This window comes from Dermacentor albipictus, chromosome 2 (assembly GCF_038994185.2).
Source record: "Dermacentor albipictus isolate Rhodes 1998 colony chromosome 2, USDA_Dalb.pri_finalv2, whole genome shotgun sequence".
Classification (NCBI taxonomy): Eukaryota; Metazoa; Arthropoda; class Arachnida; order Ixodida; family Ixodidae; genus Dermacentor; species Dermacentor albipictus.
In genome coordinates, this window is record NC_091822.1 from 106,745,204 (window position 1) to 106,757,843 (window position 12,640).

Below are 12,640 nucleotides of genomic sequence, written 5' to 3' on the forward strand. Positions count from 1 at the left end.
CACACATGGCAGACTCAGGCCCGGCACAAGTGACTATTTTGACTTCTTGATCTCACGTGAGTTTCCTCGGCAACGCCTACAAGGGTGCAGAAGACTGGCTCGAGGAGTACTAGCGCGTAGCCAAGTATTTGGGTGGCATGTTGGACAGAAGCTATCCCAGGTGTATTTCCCTTTTGAAGACGGAGCCCGCAATTGGTTCGTAAATCCAGAGGCAATCTCGCCAAGCTTTGATGAGTTCCACCGCCAGTTCCTCCATACATTCGGCAGCACCGAAAGGCGAGACCACATACACCGTATTCTCGAATCACGGATTCAAAACCCGAATGAAACTGTTGCCAATTGGCTGAGGATATCGCTCGTCTTTGTCGTCGTGCGGACACCGATATGTCCGAGACAAAAAAAACTGAGCCACCTCATGGGCGGCGTAAAGGAGTAGCTATTTGCTAATCTTGTGCGGAACCCTCCGACAAGTGTCGATGTATTTATTAAAGAATCAACAGCCATAGAGCTTGCGTTACACCTGCGCTGCCGCCAGTATGATCACCTGACCAGCAGTGTACCGGCAAGCGCCCCAGCGGTGACGGTCTCAGATGAGGGTCCCTTGCGCCCGCTAATGCCCGAAATTGTTGAGGAAGAGATTAGAAAGCTCGCTGCGACGCCAAGTTAATGCACAGCGGTGTCGATAGTTGACGTTGTGCGCCAAGAAATAAATGAAGTGGTTTCGGCTCCCGAGCCACATCCCCAGACGGGACAGCCCAGCTACGCAGATGATGTCCGTTGACCGCCAGCTCCGATACCCACGCCGCAGTATCACCACCCATTAGCACCGGCATCGCCGTGGTACCATAGCGAGCAACCGGCGTCACAACTGCTTCAGAGAACCGACATTAGGCGCACAACTGTCTATACGCCCTTGTGCTTCCACAGTATGGAAGCGGGCCACATCTGGGGCCATTGCCTTCATCGTGTCACAGGGTAACGATGAATTCCATCCACTGCCTCTGGTCGTGCTTTCGACGACAGCCAAGCGAACATCGACGTGAATTCGACGGGCTGACGAGGCGATTCTGCAGGTTACCGGTGGCGCTCCCCTTCTCCGTGACATCCCTTTCTACCTCTGGACTTAGTTCCCCCGACGTGCCCAGAGGGCGATCACCAAGCCCACGCTGGGGAAACTGAAGGCTGCGACCTCAGGGTGGAAGGTTGCCACACGGCGAAGTGCCGAAAAACCCCACCCTGCCACAAAACAAGCAGCCAATATAGTCGGGTCAATTGGCGACGTACGAGATTGTTAGCGCCGATGTTACTGTGTCAATCGACGGCCACAACGTGACGGCGCTGGTGGACACTCACACAGACTTTTCGAATCTAAGTTAAAAATTGACTGACAGACTTCGCAAAGTGAAAATAGAGTGGTCAGGGCAGCGCATTAGAGCTGCTGGTGGCCAGCTACTGACACCGACTGGCAAGTTTACTGCAAGGATCAACATAGGGGATCCATCATTCGTCGCAAATTTTGTTGTTCTTCCCGATCTTTGCAAAGCTGCAATCATAGGTATGGGCTTCTTAAGTGAGTACGGCGCGGTCATCAACATACCAGAAGATATATTAACCTTTTTTAGGGGCAAGAGTGCAGAACGACAACGCAAGTCGTTGCGCATCATAGACGACGTGACCGTACCACCATTACCTGGCCATTTTGTTTCCGCCAGGTGCAACGCAAGGGACCATGGGGAATGTCACTCAAGGTGCTGCCGTAGACAGAATTCTCGTCTAAGTGTTGCATGGGCATACAGAATTACTGCAGATAAACTTCAGCAAGGAACGACGACCCATTGCAACAGGAGGCCAGTTGCTTACCTCAACGAGCTTGCAGAATTCGGCGAATGTTTTGCCTTACAGGAGGCAGAGAAAGACGCTTCAGCACGGTTATATATTCTTGATGTGAGTGCGAGCTTATCACCAGCGGAAAGGCACCATCTTGTGGACCTCTTGCACTCGTTTGGCGATTGCTTGTCGTCGACATCCAGAGTCGGTCAGAGGCCACTGACAAAGCACCGGATTATCACGGAGAAGACAGCGAGGTCAATCCGACGAAAACCGTAGCGTGTAGCACCAAAAGAACGCGTAGCGATCCACGCGCGCATGAAAAAAATGCTCGACTACGATGTTGTCACCCAATCAAAAAGCCCGTGGGCATCGCGGGTAGTGATTGTCAAAAAAATACGGCAGTCTACGTTATTGTGTCGACTACCGTAAGCTGAATAGGGTAATAAAGAAACAAGTATACCCATTACCGTGTATTGACGATTCTCTCGATAGGCTGAGGCATGCCCGACATTTCTCGTCAATCGAGGTCGAGGTCGACGAGACATACAGAGAAAAGATTTTAGTAATACCTGACGGGCTTTACGAATTCGAGGTGCTGCCTTTCGTTTTATGCTTACCTGCATCAACGTTTCAGTGACTCACGCTTGCGGTTCTGTCAGGCCTGAAGTGGCAGACATGCATTGTTTATTTCGACGACGTCTTATTTTTTTTCGGAAACATTCGAGAGACACGTCAGGTGGCTGATGGCGATTCTACAAACGATGGGGTCTGCCGGCCTAACACTGAAAGCAAGAAAGTGTCACATTGGTTTCGAAGAACTCCAGTTCTTAGGTCTTGTCATGAGTCACCAAAGCGTCCGCCCTGACCTTGACAAGAAGGCAGTGAGGCGCTTCCTAGGTCTTTGCGCGTATTACCGAATATTTATTGCCAATTTTTCAAGCTTCACCGTTAATGCACCTTACAAGACGTGGGCTTCGAATGTGGTGAAGAACAAACAGCAGCGTTTAATGCGGCATCTGCGGCAGCACCTGGAAGTACCTCCTGTAGTGGCTCACATTGGCGAGGACGCGTTTACCATTATTCTTACAAACCCTAGCTGCGTAGGTCTAAGCGCTGTGTGCGTGCAGTGACAAGACTCAGCCGAGAGAGTAATTGCATACGGAAGGACGACGCTCTCACGTGCTGAGTCTAATTATTCAACCACAGAAAAAAATGCCTTGTGGTGGTATCCACAGTTATGAAGTTCCGCCCGTATCTCTATGGCCGCTCCTTCAGTGTTGTCAGCGATCAACAGTCACTTTGGTGGCTGACGAACTTGAAGGGTCCGTCCGGACAGCTTGCACATTGTAGCCTAAGGCTTCAAGACTTCGATATGACAGTGGTGTACAAGTTCGGATGAAAGCACTCTGACGCCGACTCCCTTTCAAGGTCACCAATTGAGCAGGAAGTCACAGAAGATGACGAAGACATGGCTTTCGTTGGAGTTCTAGACACGGCCACCATTGCTCGTCAGCGGCGGGAACACAACAAACTGATTCCGCTCATTTATTTTTTGATGGGCTGACTAAAAGTGCACCCACAACATTTGCAAGAAGCTTGCCATCATGTTGCTTCCGTAATTATGTTCTCTACAAAAAGAACTCTGCAAGCGGACGCAGCGGCGTACTTGTCGTCCTAACGTCTATCAGTCATGAGGCCTTGCAAGCCTGCCACGATGAACCGGCACTAGGCCACCTCGGCTACACGAGAGCACTGGCCCTCGTCAAAGAGAAGTATTACAGGACAAGGATTGCCACCTTTGTGAAACATTTTATGCGTATGTGCCTTAGTTGTCAACGGCGCAAACCACCACATATGAAACCAGCTGGCCTACTACAACCAATCCAAGTGCCTAGGACGCCATTTGCCCAAATCGGGATGGACCTCCTCGGACAGTTTCCGACTTGCGATATGGCAACAGGTGGGTAATCGTTGCCACCGATTACCTCACACACTGTGAAGAAAACCAATGCCCTTCCAAGAGGCACCGCAGTAGAAGCAGCGTCCTTCTCTATTGAAAGCGTGATTCTGAGACAGTGTGTGCCAATGGTGATAATAACGGGCAGAGGGACTGCCTTAACGTCTACACTCCTAAAGACAGGGCTTTGCCTCAGTGGCTCGGCTCACCGAAAAACCACAGCCTATCACCCGCAAACGAACGGCCTCACATAACGCTTGAACAAGGCTATCGTAGACAGGCTGAGTATGTTCGTAGATGTGGAACACAAGAATTTGATATTCGACTGTAGATCACATCGCTTATAGCGCTGCGCAACAGGAAACGACGCGAAAGGCACCATTTAGCCTTCTTATTGGCCGTAAAGCGACCAGGATGCTCGATGCGATGTTGCCACATACCAGCGCTTATTCAGGCACGGATGCTGAAACTTTTGCTCAACGGGGTGAAAAAGCGACACAAGCCGCCCCCGTCAGAATCTACCGACAACAGGACTACGACGCTCGACGTTACAATCTACGGCACCGATGCGTCGCACATTAGCCAGGCGAGAAAGTGTGGGTTTGGAGTCGCATCCGTCGGTGAGGGCTTTCAGAAAAGCTACTCGGGAGGTACTTTTGTCAGTGCAGGGCTATACGATGCCTCAGCGGCCTACACTATGAGGTTATCCCTGACTGTCCTACTTCCTCCAGGGGGAAGCAGGTGCTTATTCCAGGGTGAGGCAGCGTTCACCAGAAGTCTTGCACATTGTGCGTATGAAGCCCTATTGGTCGGAATGACATGAAATGCACGCACCTCGTCTGACACATCTTCCTGTCGTTAGCTGAGCATCGAGACGATTCTCTCTCTGTAGAGAGGCAAATGCCACATCCAATATGCGGCACATCGAGAAAAATGAAGCTCGCGCGTAATACAGCCCTTGCCTAATCATTTTTAGTTTGCCTATAATTAAAGTGTCCTGCCCTGTTTTCCCAGTTCATGATGCTTGTAAATCGTGACTATATGAAAATCAGTGTCTGCGCGCAATACTGCACAGGTAAAAGCAGTTCTTGTGAGTACATTACACAGTCTACGTCCATTAAAGCTGAATTGTGTTGTAATGACAGTCGCTGAGGCTGTAACGTGCTTGCGGGTGAAATAATCTTGAAACTCAAATAAGAAATTTTCTTTAAAAATTGCTATTATGCTCCCAAGGACCTGACTGTGTCAACAAGGCCACACCTATCAAGTCTTTTTGTAAAAACCTCTGCGCCAAAATGATCAGCGTAACAAACGGTGCGTACTGTATGCAATGTATACGTAGATTGCTGTATGCATGACTACACAAGAAAAAATAATCTCAAAGATAAAAGTAAAAGGGAATAAAAAATTGTGCACGAACCGCCCACCATTATACTTATTGTAAGCGATAGCCTAACACTTTTAGAAAGCTATTAGCCTTATTAAAAGACTGATGCAATGAAAATTGTGCATTTGCTGCATGGATGACATTTAGTGACGGTTCGGTTTTCATTTCATGTTTTCATATAGATTGGAGTCATTATTCAGTACATTTGTAACTTTACCAAGTCCCCCACCGCCACCTCCCACCTTCCCGCAACTGCGACAGTGGGAGAAGACGGCGGAAGAAGAGAGTGGCTGTCATGCCCAATCGCTTCAGCATGGCACCTTAACCTTGAAACGCGACACAGGTCTCATGCTGTGCAGCAAACTCTAGTGAAATTCTCCAGAACAAGAGATATTACAGCTTGTTTAGGATAAGATGGGAATTTGTACAAATCTATGAAAATTTTGCACAAGGACGTGGAGAACAGAAGCAGTCCGAGACGTGAAAACAATGATGTGACGCTTCGATGAACGAAAGTTGGAACTGCTGACGTGACGGTGCGTTTTTAATGCGAAAGCAATACTGCTCGCACTTTCGGCCCATCGGTGGTGGTGGCGCCTCCTTACACAGCTGCGCGTCACGTGACCATGTGACGTCGCGCCAGACCGAGACGGGGCCCCAGCTCGCGGCATCGATGGTGGAGGCGAAGCCTTGCGCGCCGCTGCTGCGGCGCTACCGAGAGAGGGCGCTCGCTGGTGTGACGTCACACTAGGAGGATAAATGGGGCTACAGCTCGGCTCCTCGCAGTGGTCGGCGCGCTGCCTTGCGCTATGTCGGATGATGTATAGCCATAAGCTTAACAAAGGGCAACCATGTCCACGCCATCAGCCGAACCAAGGCGCAGCCGAGGGTATTGCTTTCGCAATCTTCCAGGCTTAACCAAGCTAAGCCTTCAGCCAATTTTTTTATTTCAGTAAAATGAAGTTTTCTTTCCGTTAGCATGCTATGTATGACCGGCCGATCGTACTTCAGCGCAGTTTACGCATTTCGGAAAGCAAACGACGTGGTGTGGATGCCCTAGGCTCGTTACCGAAGCACTGCTAAGACATTATTGTCATTCGTAGTTATAGTGGTGCTGCCGCTGTCTTTGCACTCTTAATGCCCTATTTATCTGTAACCAGTGAAACAAATATATGCTGCAACATCAAAAAAAGAAGCAAAGGTAACGTAAGCGGACAGATGCGCCCACTGTATGCGCGCACAAACCAAAATTTACCGCTAACCACGCATAGGCAGAAAAATCTTATGGACAGAGTCTCATAGTTCACGTGTTCGAGCGAGTTTTGTCACATAAAGAAAAAAATGGCCGTATATCGGCGTTCTTCACTGCAAATGACTTGTCAATGAGTAAGCCTGGTGGTGCTACATCACTACATAACATGCTAGGAAAAATTATTGCACGTCTGTTACATTAGTGTCAGGACGGGGCACACTGTTGTAAAGTTGTAAGCTTCCGTAAAGGAGGTACGGCGCCCACCTTCCCCAAAATTAGAATAAGCTTGGGGCCGTGAATTATCACGGCCCCATCGTGTTATTCATACTTGTTTTGCTTGTATATGGACCAATGCATAAACTTGCCGACGTTTCTTTCCCCCATGAATATGGGCGCTTCAAGCTGAAGGCGGTGTTGGTAGGGCAACGACTTGCTCTGCGATATCATTTCAACTTCAGCAGCGATAACACAAACAAACAAAAATTATTTACGGAAAACATTCACAAACTGGAGGACCGCATCTTCCAAAGATCTAAGGGAGTAAAAAAATATTTAACCGGCTCCCAGGAAACTAGCTTTCAGAGGTTAGCAGCAGTGGCCTCGCGCGAGAGAACGCGTTGACAGGCCTATCTTCTTGCGTCTACATCGGAGCCCAGTTAAGTCTACGCATTGGCGCCACTTACCTATTTTAGCAATCTCCGCAATAGCCCGTGTGTCCTGAGGGAAATTTGATGAAATGTTTATTCCACCGATGCAAAGAACATATCATGAGCTCATAAGTTTGGAAGAAGTATGCGTTTGCAAGAAAGGCTGTTTAGTCTGACATGGTGGAATTTACTGTTATAGTTCGGCGAAGAACACGACCTGGAACTCGCTTGAGTGAGAGCACAGCCTCTTTGCGTGCGTGCCATGGCATCGGTGGTCAAAATCCCCCACCGAACGCCAACCATCAAAGAGTAAAATGAAGGCTACTCATTAAAAAAATATGTACCTGTGCAAAAGTCCCGCGTGAAAAGGGATGTATAGGTGTAACACGGATGAAGTTAAATGGTACACCGGCTTAATGTTGATAACGAAGTTTGAAAAAAAGGAAAAGAAAACAAGATGGTTTACCTCAAGCACAGTTTGACGATTTGGCTTGTAAGCAATGACGTACTTGGCTATGCAGTCGATGAATACTTTTGAGCATGGTTTCAGCACTGTCAACATGACTTCAGCATCTGGAGAAAGTTTCGTGAACTTTAATAAAGCCCGATCAAAGCTTTCACGATGGTGCGGTAGCCCAAATACCTCATTGTTACGATCGGAATAGGAACTAACAGCACCACCGGCAGTGATATCTATATGATGAAAATAAATGGGTTGATCATGCTTTCAGTGGAAATGGTCATAACACGAAAGTTGAAGATGCATTCTAAGAAATAGCGGTATAGTTTTGTTGCACCCAGAAAAAAAGTGCAGACATGTACAAAGTCCTTCATTTATTAATGTCTTTCTCGATGGGCAAACTAAGTGGAAGCTTTAGCTTGGATACTACTATCTAAACACATGTAAAAGGATAATTCGTATTTCTCGGCAACCACTGCACCAAATTTGACTAGGTCTGTGGCATTCAAAATAAAAATTTAAAATGCAGTGACTGCTACTTCTGGATTTTTAATTTAGGTCGTCAATTTTTATTAAAATTGTCAAAAATGAAAACGTTTCAGAAAACGAAACAATCAAGTATAGAACGTTGTAACCTCCTCAATAAAAATGATATCACCATTCTGTGAACTACACATAATAGTACATCTAACGCGAACAAAATTTTTATGTTACATATGAATCTGAAGATAATTAGTAATACGGAAATACAGCTTTCGCAATACACTTCGGAACAATGTAACAAATTCACGTAAGACAAATTGACGTACCGAATTTTTTTCGCTTTGATTTGTCTAATAAATGCCGTTTACAGAACTGCGATTTGTGTTCTTGGTGCAGAATTATTTATTTGTTATCTTTATGCTTCTGTGTTTCCCGAACTTTCGAATCTTTGAAATATTTTTTAACAATATTCAGGCCAGAAATCGTATTTACGCTTGCAACAGTGATCAGAATTTACATTCTTCTCTCAAATTGAACAAACTTCATTGAACTTGGTCCAGGGGTTATCTAAAAAAGACTTTTTGCGTTTTGCATGTATTTGACTAGGCCGCGTCGGAGTTCGGCGCGAGCTAAAGCTTCCTCTAATGACAGCGATGAAAAGAACGCGAAGCTTGTGCTGCTACTGCGTGTGAACAAAAACCTGAATAGGACGGCAAAGATCAACTTTATGAAAAGAATAACCAGAATAATTCGTAATGTTCGGGACCCCTAGTACAGGGATCCGCTGGCTCTTGCCGTCTTCTCAGTTCTCCGGATTAGCTTGAGCTGAATGTCGAGGAGCCGAGCTGGACAGCAGGGTTTCCCATTTCGCCCTCGTGGTGTTCGGGTCGTGGTGTTCTGTGTTGTGTACGGTGCACTCCCATGTAATGTGATAAAAGTTCGGTGTGGCCCCACACTACGGGCATTCGTCCAGTAGGCTGTGGGGTGTATGCCATGTAATATGTGCAAGTTCGTGTAAGTGCCCGTGTAGAGCCTACGCCAGGCAGCGGCATCCTGTCTTTAGATTTCAATGGGGCGGTGGATATCGCAAGCGACTTCCTCTGTGGTAGCTCACGCTGGCTCAATACTCGAGGTCGACAGGGTCCGCGTTTTCTGCAGCCAGCCTGATGAGTGCTCGGTTATGCACGAGTCCTCGAGCTGCTCTGTCGGCCTGCAGGTTACCCGTGATGCCAGTCTGGCCCGGTATCTAGCTGATGGCTTGGGTGGTGATGTCCTGAGTGTCCTCCTTGAGTATTTGGTCCAGGACTTGTGCAGCAGGTCTTCCGATGCTTCCCTGTAGGAAGTTGTGGCATGCCTGCTGGGAATCCGTGAGGATTATCAGCGGTTTGTTTGCGTGTTGGCATTAGCGGATGGCTTACGCGATGGCCTGTTCTTTGGCTTCCGTTACCGTGCAGGTGCGGGTCGATGCAGTAGAGGTAAGGTGGACTCAACGGTCGCATACAAACTATCACTGTGCCCTTGTTCTTCGTACCATAGAATTGGTGGCATCCGTAAACCGGGCCCTGGTATGGAACCAAGATGTTCTCTCCATGTATTGGGCCCTTGCTCTCCTACTGCCGGACTGTAGGTTACGATCCATGTTGCCTGGTATCGGGGCGACGTCATACCTGCCGGGACGTGACGAAGTATCGAGTACGTTCCTTGGGTTCGTGTTGTCATAGCTTGGAGGCCCAAGGTTTGTAGGACCCGCCAGCCCGGGCACGTCCGCGCATGTTTCTGTTGTTACGAGACGTAAAGGGCTTCTGTTAGTCCGCTGAGGGTGCTCAATAACCCTAGCGCCAATTATGTTCAGTTGATGTACTCGTTGGCCGGCGGAGAGAGGTACTGAAAGCCATCCTCAAGAGCGTATCATTCTGCTTCGTGTCGGACAGCGTCAAATGGTAATAGGGCAGGCTCCACGTGATTCTGCTCACCACCAGGCTTCTCACCAGTCGAAGGGTGTACCCTTCCTTCATGCCTCTGTTCTTGAATGTTTCACGGGAGATCATGCGTGATATTGCCTTCAAAGTGGTTCTATGGAGTGTAAGCGTGTGTGTGGCCCGCTGGTTGAACTGCAGCCACATTCCCAGCACTCTGAGTAATGGCTCCTCTGGTATGAGGCCCCCGCTGAGGTGTACATCGAGCTTTCTTGTTGGGTCTGTGTGGACCGTGTGGTTAGCCCGTCCTCGCAAGATTCTTTGCAGCTCAGACTTCCCGGAGGGAGTATTGTAGTGTCCGTTGGCTGACGTATTCTTGGATGAGTAAGCTGCCGTTTGCAGCCATTCTTCTCTTTCAACGATTCTCCTTCAATTATTTTTGGTCAAAAGTGTTATGTCGTCGGCGCAGATATCATTCCGAAGACCTTCTACGTCCTGCAGTTTTCTTGCGAGGGTGATCGTGGTGATGTTGAAGAGCGTTAAAGAGATGACAGCTCCTTGTGATGTGCCCTTCTTGGAACGGCTGAAAGCTGAGCTATTTGGTAAGGATTCATTAACGGAAGTGGACAACACAAACGCCGACTATCAACTGAAGGGAGCACTGAGGCGAAAAAAGGAACAGTTATCTCTCACGTAGACCGGCACATGTGCCCGATTGACATGTGGTGATGCCATTCCAGAGCTTGCGCAGATGAGTGTTGCGTCTTCTTTTTTTCGCCTCAGTGCTCTCTTCAGTTGATAGTCGGCGTGCGTGGTGTCCACTTCTCTTATCTTGTGTCCTGTCCTCACGCCTCACTTTTTCTTGCATAATGCCCTTTTTGGTAGCGTGGCACACTGCAGTATGGATCTTCCCAATATTCAGCTCCGTCGTGTGGTGGTTCAGGAAGCTCCGAACATACTTGGAGGCGTCATAGGCACATCCGATGTGACGGTGAGCGCGTATGTGGTAAAGCTCCATCAATAGAGCTCTGGCACAATGACACACGCGTACCCATACACATGTTGAAAGGGGAGCAGACGCACGTTCTATGAGAGCGCTTATCTAGTTGCAACCCTTGGCTGAAGCCTAGCACGAGGTGAAAAGCGAGCGACCTTGGTAGGTCGGGTACGCCATTTCCCTGCACCGTCTCCTTTCCGACCGCTCCTGATAACGAAAGAAAACCATTGGCGTTCATCGATGCCCAAAGAAATAATTAAATAGCTTTACTTTGGCATTTTCCCTGTTCCGCTTAGACTAGTGTTTGCTCCATGGTGTGATTTGCACACAGCTGTTTAAAAGGAACGCTATTATCGCTATTGAATAGACAGTTTTAGCGCGTCCAGTATACCGCTAAACGCAGGCGGACTTGTGGTTTTGGCGAATGGGCGGAGGCGCAGACGTCAGTAGCCTGCACGGTGAAGCAACGTGTAGGCGCATAGCTCAAACAAACACCGTACTAATATTGCAGCAAACAAGTGTGTTCTAATTCGGTGATAATGTAAGCTTTCGGCAGCGGCGAGAACGTGTCCACGATAATTCAACTACCGAAATTTTACTCCCAACAGCGAAGCAGAGTACACTGTGTGACTGCAGTAATTGAACTTAGTTTGTCAAGTTCAGCCCTGGACCACCAGGTGGCTGCACCGAGCCGGCTCCCCCCGTTTGCCCACCCGCTCACATGGTACTCCGCGCGATCGGTCGGCGTTTTGCGGAATACTGGACGCGCTAAAACTCTTTAATGTGTCTGCACACAGCGGTCACGCAAGCAACGGAAGTCGCATAATGCTATTCCTGCAGCAAAGCTTATTCTATGTGAGAATAGTTACTGAATGCACGTTTTGGTTGCGCTTGAACCATTTCATTCACTCGAACGAGGCGCACGTGACGCAAACGAAAACCGCTAGCTTTCCGCTGAGTCTTCAATCGCACGAGTGGCCCGAAGGTACACGGCGAAGGTAACTGGGCTCCACAGTTCAGTTTTGTCCTCCATGATTGCACGCTAGCGACATTAGGAGCCACGGATGGACCCATCCTATACGTTGCGCGATTAACACGTGGACAAGATGGCAATGCATGGACCATACGAGCGCAATGCCGTCATTATATAGAAATTAGTTAGTTCCTCATTACTTTAATTCTTAAATTAATGCCATTACCGCCCCTTGCGCGCGCACCCTCCCCGTCTTCCTCCCTTGCGAGCGCGATGAGGCAGCTGCTTCAAGGCGCCGTACTTTTCGAATCACCCTCGCAAGCTTTCGCTCGCACCTACAGTATACGGCGCGCAGCTTCGTTGTTATTGTACTTATACTTTATGCAGAACATTGCGGCAACACCGATGCCGATGATGATGGAAGAAATCCGCCTGGAGTGTCCACATTATTGCTATCGCAATATTATAACGATAATTTTCCCACACGTCAAGGCAGGCGGTGCGATATCTTGTTGCTTCGCGGAACAAAATCATTAATGTATTCACTTATTTTGTTCCATCATCTCTATTCACCTTTGATCTTATTTCTGTTTTGTACGTCATTTACGGAATTTTTCAATATAGTGCTCCTTCAGCTGTCATCTTTAATGCCAGCGAGAAATTTCTTTGAATCGTAGTAGGACTTCTCGATCAGACATTCTTTTGCTTTCGGACACTTTTCTTTTTTAGATTATTTAT